This window comes from Polyergus mexicanus, unplaced genomic scaffold (assembly GCF_030449975.1).
Source record: "Polyergus mexicanus isolate NDT 795.1 unplaced genomic scaffold, iyPolMexi1.0 SCAF_25, whole genome shotgun sequence".
NCBI classification, from domain to species: Eukaryota; Metazoa; Arthropoda; class Insecta; order Hymenoptera; family Formicidae; genus Polyergus; species Polyergus mexicanus.
Genome location: NW_027223345.1, coordinates 3,887,621 through 3,905,137, shown reverse-complemented (window position 1 = coordinate 3,905,137; position 17,517 = coordinate 3,887,621). Strand labels below are relative to the sequence as shown.

General features: G+C 39.1%; 1 protein-coding gene across 6 annotated transcripts in view; it reads right to left on the bottom strand.

Annotated features, from left to right (window-relative positions):
* Positions 1-17,517, bottom strand: part of LOC138943212 (leucine-rich repeat-containing protein 15) — a 53,412-nt gene that overhangs the window by 10,591 nt on the left and 25,304 nt on the right. For 3 of the 6 annotated variants that reach the window (XR_011448429.1, XM_070313806.1, XM_070313809.1), the window contains exon 1: positions 13,366-14,025. The exons of the other annotated variants lie outside the window; for them this stretch is intronic. The gene's annotated coding sequence lies outside the window, so the exon portion shown is untranslated. Of the gene's footprint in view, positions 1-13,365; positions 14,026-17,517 lie in introns of those variants that run through there. 6 annotated transcript variants of the gene reach the window in all.

Sequence of the window (17,517 nt, the reverse complement as noted above, 5' to 3'; positions counted from 1 at the left end):
TCTGATAAACAACGCTTGTCTAACGACCGTCAGGATGATAAGAGCAAAGCCCCGGGAATTAGCCCAAGTATCGCAACTTAGTATCTAGGTCAGCGGAAAGTTTTTATATTTCGCTCTCTGGCAACTCGTTAAGGATTTACATTTATACTGGGACTAACTACATATAATCTAGTTCTGCGCATCGCAAGTTTCGCGTAAGCACCGACGAATGATTAAGTGCCCGTAAGAAGCTGTTCTATTAGCAATGTACTACAGCGATGGGATATTTAGAGTGCAGTATCAAAGATCAAGGTAATTGTTTCTACAGAATATCCATCGCTACAGAATATTCATCGTGAGCTAATCTTGTTGTAAGCAGTAAAGTAATTACGTTAGGTCAGTTCATTCCTTTGCTGCGAAACACAGTGAGAAGAATAGCTCTATACTGTATCAATAAAAAAAAAAAAAAAGGATGTGATTCTGATTTAGAGATCTGTAATCATTGTTTAAGGACTATAAAACATTATAGCTACTAAATCTGTATGCGATGAGATCCTTGCGCAAACCTTTCAGATTATTAATGTATATTTACTCCGAGATTGAACAAATAAATTTAATTATCTTAAATTATTATAATCTCACATCGCGTGCGCAAACAGTTTACAATAGTTTATTATATCCAGATATAATTTCGCAGCGCACGTATTATTATCATTGATATTTCATTACGCTGTAATTTATATGTGATATTTTCGCACAAAGAATTCATAAATAATACATCGCACATAATTTACACAATATGTCTACGTGTTTACAAGCTTATATTATACGATCGGCGTATGTGTACGTAATTAAAAACGTTACATTACGATATACATTATGCGATATACATTTCTCGTCCGATAAATTATGCTCTGGAAATAATTCCCGGCTGAAAAATTAATATAAACTAAAGCACATAGTTTAATTCTAGATCGTCGAAAGGAAGCGTCGGGATTCTCGAGATAGCCGAGTTAGATTGCCCCGTTTATCGGCTAAAGGGAACGTAAATAATAAATAAGACGATGCTTCCCCTCGTCGCGACAGACGACGAAATTTGCCCGGACATGCATAATACATGTGGAAATGGCATCGAGCGTGGCAGCTAGGCCGCCGATGGCTTCTTGTCTATAATAGAATCTACGCCGTTTGCCCGATTCTATGGGGCATAAAGCAAAGAAAGTCTCGGATAACGTATAACAGGCCGTGTCGTTGAATTTACCGAATCGTCTTTCGGCTCCCCAAAACCACTCGTCTCGCTTCAAGCTCAAAAACTGCGAATTGAAGACGAGCCAAAGTCATATCAAACTTGGCTAACCACCGAGTGAACACTCCAACTTACGAGTCTCCCTCTAGCGAGAAGCACGAACCACGCGCGAACTATAATTTTACGATTTATACACTATATCGCTCTCTAATATGTGTCACGCTGCAAAGATAACGCAATTCTACGATAATGCAATTGGCAAATCATGTAGCGTACGTGAGATAAGATGGGATAATATTTTCTTGTCGAATGTAGTTATCGCAAAAAAAAGGAGCATTATCTCTTCAGGAAATAACTTTTAAAATTGTATGTAAAAAAATTAATAATTTTTATCTGTTTATTATTAAGTTTATATGATATGGTAAATTAAACTCTTGACAAATTAGGTGAACTAGGTCACACGTTTATCGGAAGATCCGTGAAGAAATTTTTAAATGCAGCATTTCTCCCGCTGCGTCCCAAAATAAAAAAAAAACCGAAGACGCTGCGGGCGTGCGTTTAATTAATTACGTTTTGCACCGAGCGGGGCGACACTGCTGCACCGAAGACAACAGCGGTATAAGAGTTATCTGGCGTTGTAAATATTCGAGAATGGTAATTAAAAGCGTCCCCGCGGGTACAGTAGCAGATCAAACATTAATATCGTCGACGTTCTACGCGCGAGGTTGGTTGGTATCCCGGAATTAAACTAAGCTACGCTCTAAACGAATCGCACGAATCGCTGCATTGGAATGCTAATTCAATTAATTCTTCGGGGTTAAAAACTTGGCGGCACCACACGTGCGGGTCGCCGGGCCGAAACGACTAATTGGATTAGCATATTAATGCGCGAAATCGGAAAATTCGTTAAGCCAAAAGTTTGCTCTAGCCCAGTCGAGTCTCTCGCCTTGCCTTAATGAATAGACCCTCTATCTCGGGGCGCACGAAGCAGTTGCTGGCGCATAAATTATGTGGCGAACAACAGGGGCTGGACCCGTATACGCCTCCCCTCCCCTCCTCCTCCTCCTTCTGTTTAATTTATGCATTTCTTGACCCGTATCAGTAGACCCGGTTTCCTACCTGTTGGTCCGCGTCTGGCCTACCACCTGTTCGAAAGGGATCCTCCTCTTTTCCTACTTCTTTCTTCTTCCTCTCCTCTACGAAGAGGAACGAAAAAGATGCCTTGGCTTTTACGTTATTTAACGACCGGAATCTTCGGCACGTTTGTTATATTCGAAACTCATTCAAAGAAATGACGCTTACTAATTTAACGCCGTTTAACGATACCAGGAAGGCATTCATTTTCGTTCAGCCATCGTGCGTGTCTACCTTATACCCCGATATAACTTCGGGACAGATGTTCGATCCGATCCGGTTCGTCGAGAAGATCGAGAGATCGATCACCAGTCTTCCCGTAGACGGTAACGGCCACTTAAGACAGCTGGCAATCAACGTCAAACCGATCTTACGCAAGGGAGTAAGTTTGGACAATCGGTATCGGATAATGTGCGATAGCTGACGATCAGGAATGGATGTCACAAAACTTAACAATTTACAGACAGAACGACCGTTTAACCGCCTGTAAAATGTTACCCAGGTTCATCGAGAAATTCCCCCTCGCTTGGAAATCGCGCTCTCTCTTTCCTTTGCGACGAAAAATTATGCAAATTGAAGGAAAGATTCGTTTCTCGCGTGCTCAAGCGGGAGAGTCTTGAGCGAAAGGGCTCGAACGGAGTTACTTCCATAGTACGCAGAGGATTAATGCAGTGGTTATTAATGTCCGGTTCGTATTTCCAGGGAGAGGGATAGCACTCGATCGGTCATCGAGCACGTCGAAACGATTTTAACCCTCCCGGTCTTGTCGGGGCGCGCGGCTGAAGTTCGCGTATCCGCTCGAGTAAAATATTGCTTTACGCGGAGGTCGTGGCGACGTAGAAAGGAGAAAGGAAGGAAAATGGGGGTTTGAAAGGGGGAAAGAGAGAAAGAGGACCAACTCGCCCGGTTGGGTACAACCAAGCTACGAGGGAAGCGAGTGGGAAAAAGCCCTCTGCAATTGCAATCCGGACAAATATCCGGAGTCGAGATGAACGACGAACAAAGAGAGAGAGAGAGAGAGAGAGGGAGGGAGAGAGAGACGGAGAAAATGAGAGAAAGAGAAAGAGGGCGTAGAGAAGAAAGAGGAAGAGAGAAAGAGAGAGGGAGGGTGAGAGTCTCTGGTAGCGGAGAAATTGTTCGGGCTACTGCGAAACGAAACGAAACGAAACGCTTCTCCCGCTACTCCTATATATATATACGGTAGTCGATAAACCGCGCCTGCGTAGCTCAAACACACAGAGGCTACCCTTCGTCGTAGCACGACGAAGGCTTAGGGGGACACGCACACCTCCGCTCGGCGTTCTCGCGGGCGCGCGCGAGCGCAAGGGTGTGGATTAAAGATATTAAAGACATCCAGCCCCCCTCCCCCCTCCCCCCTCTCCCCGTACTGCGTCTGTCCGCCCCGTAGTACTTCCGTCTCGATCATATGTAAACGAACACTTCGAGGTCGCATCGTTTCTCTGTCTCTCTGTCTCTCTGTCTCTCTCTCTCTCTCACTTTCTTTCGTTCTTTTCTTCTTCTTTCTTCCTTTTTGTCATCTCACCCGCGGCGACGTTTCCGCCGCACTCAGAAAAGATTCGGATTTCTAAAGTTAAATCGTACGCATCGCAGATCGCTCGCGCGGGTTTCCGTTTTTGGGGGAGAGATGCGGGCTCGAGATACAGATACATCGGGGGACTACTCTCGGAAACAGTGTCATTAGGATTGCGGGGCGCGCGCGTATCTCTTGATATTGCGTCTGCGCCATTGAGATCGTTAGATCTCGACATTATCCACTTTATCTGTGAGCGCCGCTTTCATCGCGCTTACAGTTCATCAGTTACACCCCTTCCATTCTTGGTCCTTTTTCTTTTATTATTATTTTTTTTTTTTAATAAACATTACGTGCACCGGAAAATGCACCGGTGGAATGCTCGGTCCGTTAGTTATTACTATCCCATCGTAAAAGAAAAGCAGACGCCGGTTAAATTGCACGGCGCGTTAAACGAGGCTTCCCTTGGTCGGATCGTTTCGTGATTGTTCCAAATTTAAAGGAGCCAAGCTTAACGGCGCCGGCGCCGCGAAAATCGCCCTGGCAATATAACGTCTCGCGTCGTTCGATTCTACCATCGAAGATATTGAAATACTCTCAGACTCGGGTAGCATGTACGTATACATTCGCAAATGCACAGCTTCTCTCAATCGTATCCGCGAACGAATATGTAGTCGCGACCATCGACGTGGTCGTCTTATTTCAGCATTCCTCGCTTTCAGCGACCGCGTTTCTCATAAAATCCCTCCGTGCTTCATAAAAATCGTCTGCCGATAAATCACGAATGAAATTCTACGGACGTGTATAATTCACATACACACACACAAACACATATGCATATATAGACGTTGTCCTGATCCGCGAGCGATTCGTTCGATGCGCACAGCTTTGAGCGAATTACGGTCGGTAGAAAGAATTAATCGTTTAAATCTCTCTCTCTCTCTCTCGATGCTGTCAACGCAGTACCTCTATGAATTTCATATCCACGCGTTTTCGCATGCAACGGAGATGTGAAAATAACTAGACCGCACTCTCATCTACAGGCACATTTTTTTAACCGTGCGACGTCAGATATTGCATATCTCTTACATTTGAACTGGCGAAGAGATCTCTTATCGTCGAATCATCACTATAACATATTAGCTCTTAAAAAATATCATGGAAACTTAATTTTTCGATAATGCAATCGATCAAGCCGATTTAAAGTGATGCAGAAATCTATTTTTATTTCTGAAAAATTATATAATTAGATATCCGGCAAATTATACTAAAAAATATTTTTGTTTAAAATTCTATTCACTTTTTAGAATTTATATAAAATAGAATATAGAATTTATATAATGTTACATAACATTTTTCTAATTATTTCAAGTTTCTTTAGAGAATTTAAAATAGATTTTGTTTTTTTCCCTTGTAAATTAAGGAACGATCTTAATTCTTATTTTTTAGTCAAGATCAAATTTCTTGAAATAATTAAGCATAAAAAAATATTGAAGATCTGTGTAAAATGCATAATAAAATTTTAAAATAATAATATGATTTTAAATCGATGAATTTGTGTTATCTAAATATTTGCGTGTCTGATATTTGAAATACTGAATAATGACTAAAATATTCAATCGACATCTCTTATCAATTTTCAGCTAATAAAAGAGAAATGAATTGCAAAAGATTGATCTGATAATGTACCATTGAGAGGAAAGTGATTTCTGGACGTCTCCCTTGTATATCTAAATAAAACGGATAATAAACATTATTGTGTCGAGCAGAATCATATTAAAGAGATATCGACATGTCAAATCAATCGCAAAATTTATAGATGGGAGTTCCATATGTAACGTGATAGTTCTAATTTACGATATGCGTGACATATGTATATCAACGCATATTAGGTACGTCAAGGCCCGGGATGCGTATCCTCGCATCTCGATACCGCACAGAAATGTCGGTCAGACATTATATTAAAATATCCCATCTGTGCTGTTCTACAGCGATAACTATCGGTTATTTCCTCCATCTGTCTCCTCATCTAGAATCGTCATTTATTTCAGTTGCAAAAGTAGTTGAGAATTCGCTCTATTTTGCATATCCTCCCCCCCCCCCAAAAAAAATTTTAACGACAATTATTATCTATATCTCTCTCTTCTCTGTCCCATTCATTTTTGTGTAATTTAAAAAATTTTATTGTAATAATTCAGATATTATATAACTTCTTGTAACGTGGAGGCTAGAAAATACAGTGTTTTTCAATGATTCATTTTTCTCCTCTTTCAGAATAAAATGTTTGTCGAGTATGCGCGTTTATCTCGCATATATACAATATATGTACGTTAATTTATTCACGTTTCTGGTACAACCATATTTAACAGTCAAGATAATAACTACGCCTAGCTTCGAAATGAACAGCATAGTGACGTAGTCGGAGTAACAATATTAAGCTTGTTTAGTAGCTCGTTCCAGTACGACGGCCAGCCACTTCCCTTCCTGTCCTTTCTCTGCCACGTTTCCGATTTTCCAGAGAGTAACGACCTACACTCGTGCTTACAGCTTTTCCATACAGGATTATGACGTTACCTGACAAGGAGACGTCCCAGATGCAATTACAATTGCGTATCGAGGCGGATATACTCGCCAAAATAAATAATCTCGGCATCGCGCTAGCTACCGTCATAAATATCACACCTTCGTTCCTCCATACGATGAAAACGCGCAGGTTAACATCGTCCAATTACATAATCCCGCCCTAGTAATACGATCGATCAAATCCAGGCAATTAGCCCATTTCTTTCTCGCTTCCTGTCCGCTTTCCTGTTTGTCGAAAATGCGGTTCCCTTCCATTCAACGCGAGCTTCCTCCTTCTCACAATGGACGATACGTGAAAGGGAAGATTCGATGGCTCAAATGACGGCGCACCTTGAGCCGGCAGCTCGCGGCCACGATAATCCGCAACGATTATTTTCCGCGCCTCAGGCTGCGGCTTCTCACGGTCTCCCTTCCCCGTGAATGATCTTTTCATTATCGTACGTTCGCGTTTGCCGAACGGATGTCGAGAAAGTGTCAAAGTTATTGTGTATATATATATATATATTAGGTGTACAACTTTGCTTCCGCCGTTTTCCTATAGATGGCTTTAGCGGTAAGTAGTGGTCGACATAAATAGATCATAGATGTCATGCAATAAACTTGGGCATCTGTCAACATAACCCTATAGAAACATTAGTCGATTTGTGTCTGCGTCATAAAGTTATTCTCGATTGAAAATGTCAGTTTACGAGCCAAATTCTCGTCATTTGCGGGAGGTTTTAATTTTCTGCTTCAATATGAAGAAATCTGCGGCTGAGGCTCATCGAATGCTCTCAAATACTTATGGTGAAGCCGCTATTAGCGAAAGAACGTGTCGTGAGTGGTTTCAACGCTTCAAGAACGGTGATTTTCACGTCGAAGACCGGCATAGCGGTGGAAGAGAGAAGGTTTTCGAAGATGCAGAATTGGAGGCATTACTTAATGAAGACTCGAGTCAAAGTCAAAAAGAATTGGCACGATCATTGGGAGTGGACAATACTTTGAATCATAAATGTATAACCAGTTTTTTACAATAAAGTCTCGAATTTCGGGAAAAAAACGACGGAAGCAAAGTTGTACACCTAATATATATATATATATATATATATATATATATATATATGCGTACCAATTAGATAACAGCAGAGATATTATTGATTACACTGGTCGACAAAATAAGATTTTTTTTTGCCTTAAGATTTATCAATTATCACTTCTGGTAGATTTTTTAATGCTGATTACGAATCTCACTGTAAAAATGGCGTATCGCGTCAAATTTTTGAGAAATATCAGAAAGTTACTAAAATAGGCGTTTTTGATATTTTTGCGAGAGTTATATCTGTGGATGGAGACTTTAGGAATTTTTCAAAAATTTGATCCGCCATTTTTAACTTTGAAATTTTAACACGTGATTCGTGATGAATGACCGGGCAGATGTATACATGTCGATTTTCATAATTAGAATGATTTTTGAAAAAAATTTAGCAACTGACAATTGAAGAGACGTATGACGGGGAGACACTGCGATAGATGTTTCTTATGTTTCGACCACCTTTTTCCAGGAAAACTTTGTTTGCCTGGAACTTTTGGCATTTTTATCACAAAGTATAAGTCTTGAGCTTCATTTTCAGCTGTCGCTGCCTTCTGGAGCACGTCCCCATCGAAAGATATAATTCACGTAAAAGTCTACTTTTATCAACTTTGACTGAAGTTTTCTCAAAGAATTTGACGTGATACGCTATTTTTACGGCCAAATTCGTAAAGCGCGCTAAAGAAATCTACCAAAAATGATGACTTGATAGAGCTTAAGGCAAATTTAGCGTTGAACAATGTTATCTGAGCAGACCGCCGCAATTTCTTCGTTTCTTCGCTGGGTTCATGTTTGCCGTTGTAAGTAATCATATTGACCCCATCGACGAAGTGTGCACGCCGCCATTCAATTGTTGTGGTTTCACTCAATTATTACGACGGATGGATCGAGACAAAAGAAATCCTCCTCGAGTGGGCTTCCTGAATCGCGATCTACCACCTAAAGGGAGCCGTAAACAAAGGCGATCGGCAAACAATGCCAGCTACAAGAGTAAACACGACATCCGCCTTTCACAGAGCGCCGCGCATAAAACTGAAGTGCATGGTACAAGTTCACAAGAGAGAAGAGACAGCTTTTCTCTCTCTCTCTCTCTCTCTCTCTCTCTCTCTCTCTCTATCCCTCTTCCATCCTCTCTCCCTCCTCTACCACCCCGATCTCTTCTTTCCTCTCGACTCCGCAAAACTTAAGCCGCAAGGGGGATATGTATGTAGCTGCGGGAAGTAACGGTGCGCCTCGAGCCACCATAGCGTTTAAACGTATGTGTAGGTTTTATACGGCAAGTTTCGCTATAAATCACCCCGTTTCGTCGGCTAAGTGTGCACGGGCGTCCGCGGACAAACTACTTCGTAACCAGATAAGTGGTTAGCGAAGAATCTGTCGTGTTCTGTAAAGGCGCAGAACGTAACGCGCAATAATATTGCTGATTTATCGATATTGAGGACTGATCTCTCATTCGTTTCTCTTGCACAAAAATAGAGATAACGAATGAAAGATGAGCTTACGTACCGAGATTAAATCTAATTTAGCCTAGAAACCACATTACCAATTATTACCACTATTATCTCTGACGCTCCGCAAATCCGAATGTATTTTGGATGACATCTAAGCGACGCTGTCCATCGCCGTCCCTCCTTCGACTAAATGAGTTAGCCCACCCAAAGGACACCCCTTAATCTTCATTCTCAAATCTCATTTCACATCAACACTGGAATAATAATTACTTCCAAGATTAATCGTCAGTATAAGGAGAACGAATAAATATTTCACGACGAATATTTGAGGATAAATAAAGTATAAAGCTGTATGAAGCTTAATAACTTATTAAGGGATCTTCCTAGTTTAACATTCTGAAAGTGAGACGATTTTTGAGAATTTTTTTTAAAGAAAAATATAAAACATATTAATTCTAAACTTTGCACGTTTATTAAGTAACATCTCAAGTATATCCTGAATTTTTTTTCAAACAAAATATTTGTTACTTTCGGAGTTATAGTATAGCCCCCCCCTTACTGGTTGATAAAGTTATCTCGTAGCGCAATAGCTGAAAATTTATTATTTCTCTTTTGTAATATAGATTACAAGGATATGTATAAACGCGAAACTCGCAGAAACTCTATTCCTTTATATAGTTTCTCAACGATCGGCGCGTTATAATAAAATATCACCCCCTCCCCCGCTTTACGCTATCGAGACACTCTTCGAGCGTGCGAATAATATGCATGAAAAGTAATACAAGTTCGATAAGTCGTCATAGGCACGCTACTAGCGGAAATGGAAAACGCACATCGGGCGAATTTCCCTCGCAATTCCGCGCGCTCTTTGCCGGAACCGGGGGAGGGGGGTTTTTGCATGTCTAATTTTTTTTTTTTTTTTTTTCCCGGATAGAAAATCGACACACACAGAGGGCCGCGTTGGCGAGGAAGGACGGATTTTAAAGAGGCGATGAAACAGCTGCAGCCACCTCGAAGGAAAGATTCGATGTAGGGATAAAGCGGTTAGCCGGCTACCTCCCCGCTTCTTTCTCTGCTGCCAAAACGGTGGGAGATGGGTATCTCTGAAAATAGGATTGGTGCTCGGCACGCATTGTGCCGAGAGGACCGAGTGTCTCTCCACCTCCGTCTACCCTATTCCTCCTTCTTCTATCTCGCCTTATATTTATAGCTTTCGCCTTTTCCTCCGCGCGCGCTTAATTCGACCGCTCCGTAGAATACGCTTTTCTTCAACCTCGGAGAGAAAAGTAATCCGACGAGTATGCACGGACCTGGCGTGTGCAGCAGGGGCGCCAGGTGTGTCCTGATTTACTGCTAGAAGTTGACTGGAGGACGAGCGGGAGGACGACAGGCTGCTGCTGCTGCTGCTGTTGCAGGGCCGGTGCCATGGATCTCTATCCGATCGTTTCGTGGCTTATTAAAATTTCTGACAGCGCATCCCAGCGTGTCTGACGGCGATGTCGATTGTATAATATAATACATGCGCGTAGTTTCCACGTCGAGCTTTTTACGGCTTCGTTTACTACCGAGACTCTCTCTCTCTCTCTCTCTCTTTTTTTTTTTTCTCTTGGAGACACTCGCGTAGGCGTGACACACGAATAGATTGACGAACATGTTGTACGGAAAGCACGGCACCGAGCGCTCTTCTACGGCGAGACGATGTAAATATCTATAATTCCCGCGTCATTCACGCCGCGTAAGCTTTATGGACCGCTTTATTATTGGAGAGTGGCTCTCTCGCGCGTTTACTGTACGCTGGAAAAGCTTGAAACGGATAGCAGGGGAAATGTACAAGAGGGAGAGAATGTACGTGCGTAAAGGTTTAATATCTTTCCTGCATATCAGAATTTACGATTGGATTGTGACATAAGCCCTCGCGTATAGCGAGTAAGCAAGATTTACAGTTTACTTAATGACTCGCGGTCCTAGGAAGCGCGCACACACGATTTCGATCGGCATGCTCGCCGTTTTTGTGAGGCTGCGCGTCTAACACGGTTCAGATGTTCCCACGCTATAGCCCAAGCAGGTGTTGTGGTGAAACACGACGATTAATTATCCGCATCCCATTTAATAGTTACGGACGGGTCGATTAATCACGGTACGGCGACTGTTATAACCGATAAAAAGTTTCGTATCCCCGGGAATGCGATTCAAAACCTTTAAATTGATTTTTGATAGATTATTGCGTACGGTACGCGAGTACACGTTGCTCCTGATATTAAGAGAAAATATTCAAAATAAAATCAGCTCGCGTGTCAGGATGCTTTTTATATTCGATTTATACTATTCTAGTTTAATAAACAAATTCGTTTTCGTACTAATAAAACTGAAAAGAATAAATTAACTTCGTTCTCTCTCTCTCTCTCTCTCTTTCTCTTTGTTCTCCTCTATCAATTTTAATTTGATATATCTTTAAATAAATGAATGATCTTCGTATAACGTTTATATGTACACTTTGATAATATTTGAAGATTCGAAAAATTATTACATACATATTATTTTATTCATCACATATATACTTATAATATATACAGTATATAATTTGTAATATATTAAATCCTCGAATATAGATCACAAATCATGCAACAACGTTATATTTTTATGATCATCACAAATCATTCGTTATAAATTTCGATTCGTTCCAAGTTTCTTTTCAATAACGTACGTATTATGTTACAAACGTCGAAAGAAAAAGAAAGACCTTTTAACGAAATAAAAATTCCGATGGAATTGGATAAAACCAAAAATTTTATGCACATAAGTAATTAACCGCCGTATTTTTCCATTTGTAAATGGAGTCGTTAAACAGCCGCTGGAAAAGAAAAAGTAACTCCCGAAGGAACTGCGTCAAAATTTAATACCGTTGGGAGAAACGTACGCGCTAACGCTCATTTAATACCTGCTCCACGATATAAGCCGACGTTATTAAGCTTCAAGAATATTTCAGAACACTTCCCCACAGAAAAATAACAGCATCCGATGGAATGAGAAGGGTGCATTTCATTACGTACTCGTTCGACGACGGCTCGAACTCATTGGGATTAGGAGTATCGGGGAATTAATTATGAAGACCAACGCCAGGGGCGAGGAAAAAGTACCGTAATATATTTACTAGGGAAGACATGGATGATTTAATTTGTTTAACAATTCTCGGAAAAAAAAAAAATTATTCTCAATTACATTCTCGTTATCGACTTTTACGGATCAGCTTTCGTATCTCGTTTGACAAAAGTATTTTCTCTCCTCCTTTCAACAGTGAACTTAAGTATTTATAATATTTAATATTTCCTACAACCCCCACATACACATATATACATATAGTATTTGTTATTACATGATAATATTATCTGTTTATTTATATTATTTTAAAATCAAATTATGGATTAAAATATCTTATTATTCTATAATTTTAATGTTATATAATATTATATGAATTAATCATACATATATACAGGACTATCTCTTTTCGTAATAGGATTAATATAATGTGTGTGACTTATATGATTTATCGTATTATTTAATATAAAAATTTTTTAATAAGATAAACAATAACTAAGAAGTATGTTTTATTCTAGAAGTATGTATTATGATATATAACACGCAAATAATATTATGTAATAATAAATACTGATTGAAAATGAAATATTCTAAATTAATAAAAATATACGATTAGCAATAATTCGCAAATAAATCTTGCGACTCAATATTTTTAATTCAATTCAATCTTTCTGAATCAGAAGTACAAGGATAAAGAAGTCGCAGAAAAACTTAATGAAAAGATTCTTTAAAAAAAAAAACAAGCTAAACGGCCTTTCAAGAATAAGAGCACATAATGACCTTAAAGGCCATTCACTTGCAACTTCTACCGGCTGAACGTTTAATGAAAGATTTATTTTATTGTATCTTTCGTAAACTTGTGTAACTAGGTAAGCTTTCCTCCGTAAATCAACGCAACGCAAGTCTATAAAAGCATCGTGTAAACACGGGGCAATTTAACGCGAGTCGATGAAGCCCTATTTTAAGGGCAACGCGCGCCAAGGAAAATGCATATTTAATCAGTCTACCGGATGCGATATCGTAAAACGGTGTATATAATATATATATATATATGTGTGTGTATGTGTGTGTGTGTGTGTGTGTATGGAGCGGAGTATAACCGGTAAACAGCTGACCCGAGAAAATCCGTGAACCAAGAATGTCGCTTCGGCAAGCATCGAACTTCCAGCTGACTTATCGCACGAATACGCGTGTGACTCATGGTCGACGTATCGTATCGCATTTTAGGGGTGAGTTTAGGGGGAAGAAGTGTGAGGGCGAGTGGGTGGATACTTACACCGAGCGACGTAAACTGTCAGTGAGTTTCCTCGGACTCGTGCACATCGACCCGATACACCCGAGCGAATTTTTGCTCACGCACTCGTCAGATTCACCCCGTGATCCCCGTAGTCCGCGTAGTCGACCGATGGACTTGTCCAGTGACAGATATCCCAGATACGATCAGACGAAACACGCACGACTCATAGCGCGAGCTCGGCTCCAATCGAATTAATGAGATTCTCTAGAATCACCGGATTGCCGATCCACGTGACTCTGAAGACACCATGGATTGCCGGGGCTTGTCCAATATATTTCGCTCGTATCCATTAATCGTAGATCGATCACCGATCCCGAATAGCTCTTCGCCCGTGATGATCGCTTGACGGACGAACCGCGGGTAAAAAAGTTAAGGAAGCGCTTTTGTGAGCAAAGGGAATGCTTATAGGAATAGGTAGGAGAGAAGATAGACGATGATAGATGATAGGTGAGGAGAGAAAAGACAGAGAGAGAGAGAGAGAGAGAGAGAGAGAGAGAATATATGGGAGGGAGCTTGTAGAGAAAGGGAGAAGAAGGGAGAGGAAGGGAGAGAGAGAAAGAGAGGAGAAAGAGAGGAAAAACGAAAGAACCGCGGTCGCTCCCGGAGATTTCGAACTGCACTACAAACGGGGACCACAGTCCTTACTGAGCCGGCGTTTGACTACGTACTCGCGGCTGCGAGACTTTGGGGTCTGCGCAGTCGGTCACTCACCACCACCATCGTCACCATTTCCACTACCATATCACTGTTACCGCCACCGCCGCCGTTGCTGCCGCCACCCCACAAGCCGCCACCATGGTTCTTCTCGATGCCAACCCTACCTGCCTGCCTGCTCCGCCCGGCAGCGCCCTAACTTCGCCGCATGGAGAAAGCCTCGAGTCACGCGTGAGTCGTGATTCTTATTCATATTCGCGCGAAATTGCATCGGACCGGGCGGGTCTCTCTTAGGATTATTTCGCGGATTACACGAGCGACTGCGGATGAGATAGCGAGGGGTAGAGAAAGTCGAATAGAGGAGGGTCGAGCGTTACCGGTATTGGCTTTAGCGTAATAGGAATCGTAATTACCTCTCTCTTACGACGAGTATTTGGCTGGAAGTGTTCGCATAATATTGCGCGGATAAATGCTACGGTGATGTCGTTGTCGTAAGCGACGCACGTAAGGGGGGGGCCTTAGCGAGAAGCTCGTAATCGTACCTGGCCGTAAATTAATTAAAAATGGTCGGTTGTGTGTCCCGCCAGCGTTCTCGCGTTCCTGTAATTACATTGTTTAATTAATTAAGCGTACGAATACGAGCGCAAGCGTCGCGGTTGCAGCTTATGCGTGATCGTTGCCGAATAATAATTAAAACTTATGGTTGCCTAGAATCGGTTTAGAAATTCCTTTTACTTTTTACCACTACAGTTGTAATTTTTAATTATTACACTTGGCAGTAAACTGTGTTTCGCAGTCCGTAGTACATACAGTTTTTAATCTAGCCAACGCGATGCGATAATGATCGCGTTAATTATAATATGATAATACTCAATTATCCATATATTAAGATTGATAAAAATGTGTAATGGAGCAAAAAAAATCAGAAAAAATTGCATAAAAAGAATGCATAAATTGCAGAAAAATTATGCATATAAAGTGTATATCATAATAATAATAATATCATGATAATAATTAAATATCTAAAAGCTCTCTTTTATATCGAACGGTAAAATATGTATAATATTTTTCTCTTTTGTCTTTCTCTATATTTTTATTTTTCGCTTCTGTATCTCATGTATAATGTATGTAGCTTATTATAACGTAACATTATTTCTGCAATTATATTTTAATAACATTTCTTTATCCTATAATAAATGATAAATGAATTTATATCCATTTACGATTAAAAAAATACATTAAACAAAATATATATATGTTGTGAAACATTTCGATCGAATATCCTGGATATAGTTCGAGTCTGATTTTTAATAGAATACACACACACACTCACACACACACACACACACGCGCGCGCGCGCTTTTCTTCTATATTATATAAATTCTATTCTATATTACAGTCCATAATTATTGCTTCGTAGAATAGATGGCATGTATGAAACTTTGATATTACTGCCAAAGAAAATGTCTATATCAAGTTCGCGGCTAAAAAGTTTCCGTTGAGAAACAAGAAGAATTTTGTCCAAAGTCTCACGCTGGCTAAAGTTCGTTGTCCCCGCACATTCTACGGCACATTGGAGCTTTGCCAAAGCTCATTCTCACATAATTTCGCGAGAATATAAGACTCGAAAAATAGATGATGAGACTTATACAGACGATATATTCGTAGAAAGATTATCACGAGTATTGTGTCACAAATATTTGAGATATTTGCTTCAAGTGTGATTAATAATATCTCATTTTCATTTTCACTGCTCATATTAACGCAAAGATAACAAGACAGTGTTTAATAAAAACAGCAGCATCTATTTTTTTCAACAAATAGTAATACAAAATATTATGGGGCTTATTATCGCTGTCTTTTTTTTTTATATTTTAAACAAACAATTTATTATTTTTTTAATAATTATTTCAAATATTCACCTCAAAAGTATTGATGTTTGTACGTACGTTCGATTATATGAAAAATCCTTTACAGATTCGTCGAGCAATCCAAATTAGAGATTCTTTAATAAGAGACTGGCTATAATAGGGCCACTTTTGATTGATCCGGCATTTTTCGTCAACTCCCGTTCATATTCAAATTTCAATTACTCTATTTATTTTAAATATAAATAATATTAAATGATAAATATTATAGAAATACTAAAAACTAATTTTTATATTAATCTAAATAATTTATATTAAACAATTTTTGATATATTTAATGTTTTCTCTTAATTTTATAAAAAAAGAGGTAATATTAAAGAAGTAATAAGACACTAATAAGTTTCAATAGAAATAAAAGATAAAAGACAAGATTCATAACATCATTTTTAATTAAATTAATAATACATTTTTGATTAATTTTATTAGAAACATGTTACTTAACCTCACAAAGATACAAATTCTTTATAGGTGTCCAATTTTTACGGCCAACATTTTTGACCCATGAGATCATCGTTGAGGATTTCTGAGAAATATTTTCATTATATGTATATAACCTTTCGATGATGAATTGTTGCAAAATTCTGCTAAGCATCCACTCATTTTTATGAAATTCTAACACACAACACGTGTCATTTTACATCGACATGAATTGAAAGACACGTATATAAACAAACACGTGTCAGACGTTTGTGTAAGCGGAAGGAGTGAGATAACCTTCTATGATATTTCTTTGTCACTCGCAGAATTTTAACGAAACATGGACGACACACTCTTATGGCCAGTCTCTTATTAAAGGGTCTCTAATCCAAATGGCATGCCATCGCCATCTATTGTACATCTTTATAACAATCCAGTATCAGTTTTGATAAAATAAATCGATCGATAAAAAACTTTTATTGTTGCGTGTATGCAAAACATTTATTATTGTATTATTTATGCATTTAAATAAAAAATATCCACAAAATTCTTTCAATTTCTAATATTTTCAATTCTAATGTTATGATAGAAATTTATATATATTATAAATGATACCTTCTTTTTACCATTTTTTTTATTAATATATTAAGCAACAAATAATCTATATAGTAGATACGCTAAAATACCATACTATCCATGCTTATATTTCAATCGTACTAAACAGTTATTACGCATAAAAACAAATATCTAATAAAATAACAAGAAGCACAATATATTTTATAATTTAATACACGCGCAAATAGTTGTGTGTGTGAATTACATGCATACGTAAAGTATCTTAAAAAGAACATAAATTTCATAATTATATGGAATACGAGAGTAACGGCACATAAATTGATATTAAAGTAGATGCATAAATAGAGATCACCTGCTAGACGGTCCTATAAGCCTTGATGCGTATGGTGCATCATGAATAAACATAATAAAATGACAGCAAAATGATATGCATACGTGAAAAATGTATTTGTACAATATTGCCAGATATAAAATAGCATTATCGTTGTATAGTCGTACATTTATAACGTGTATATCGACGTGTGTATCACGTCTATATATAAATATGTAAATATT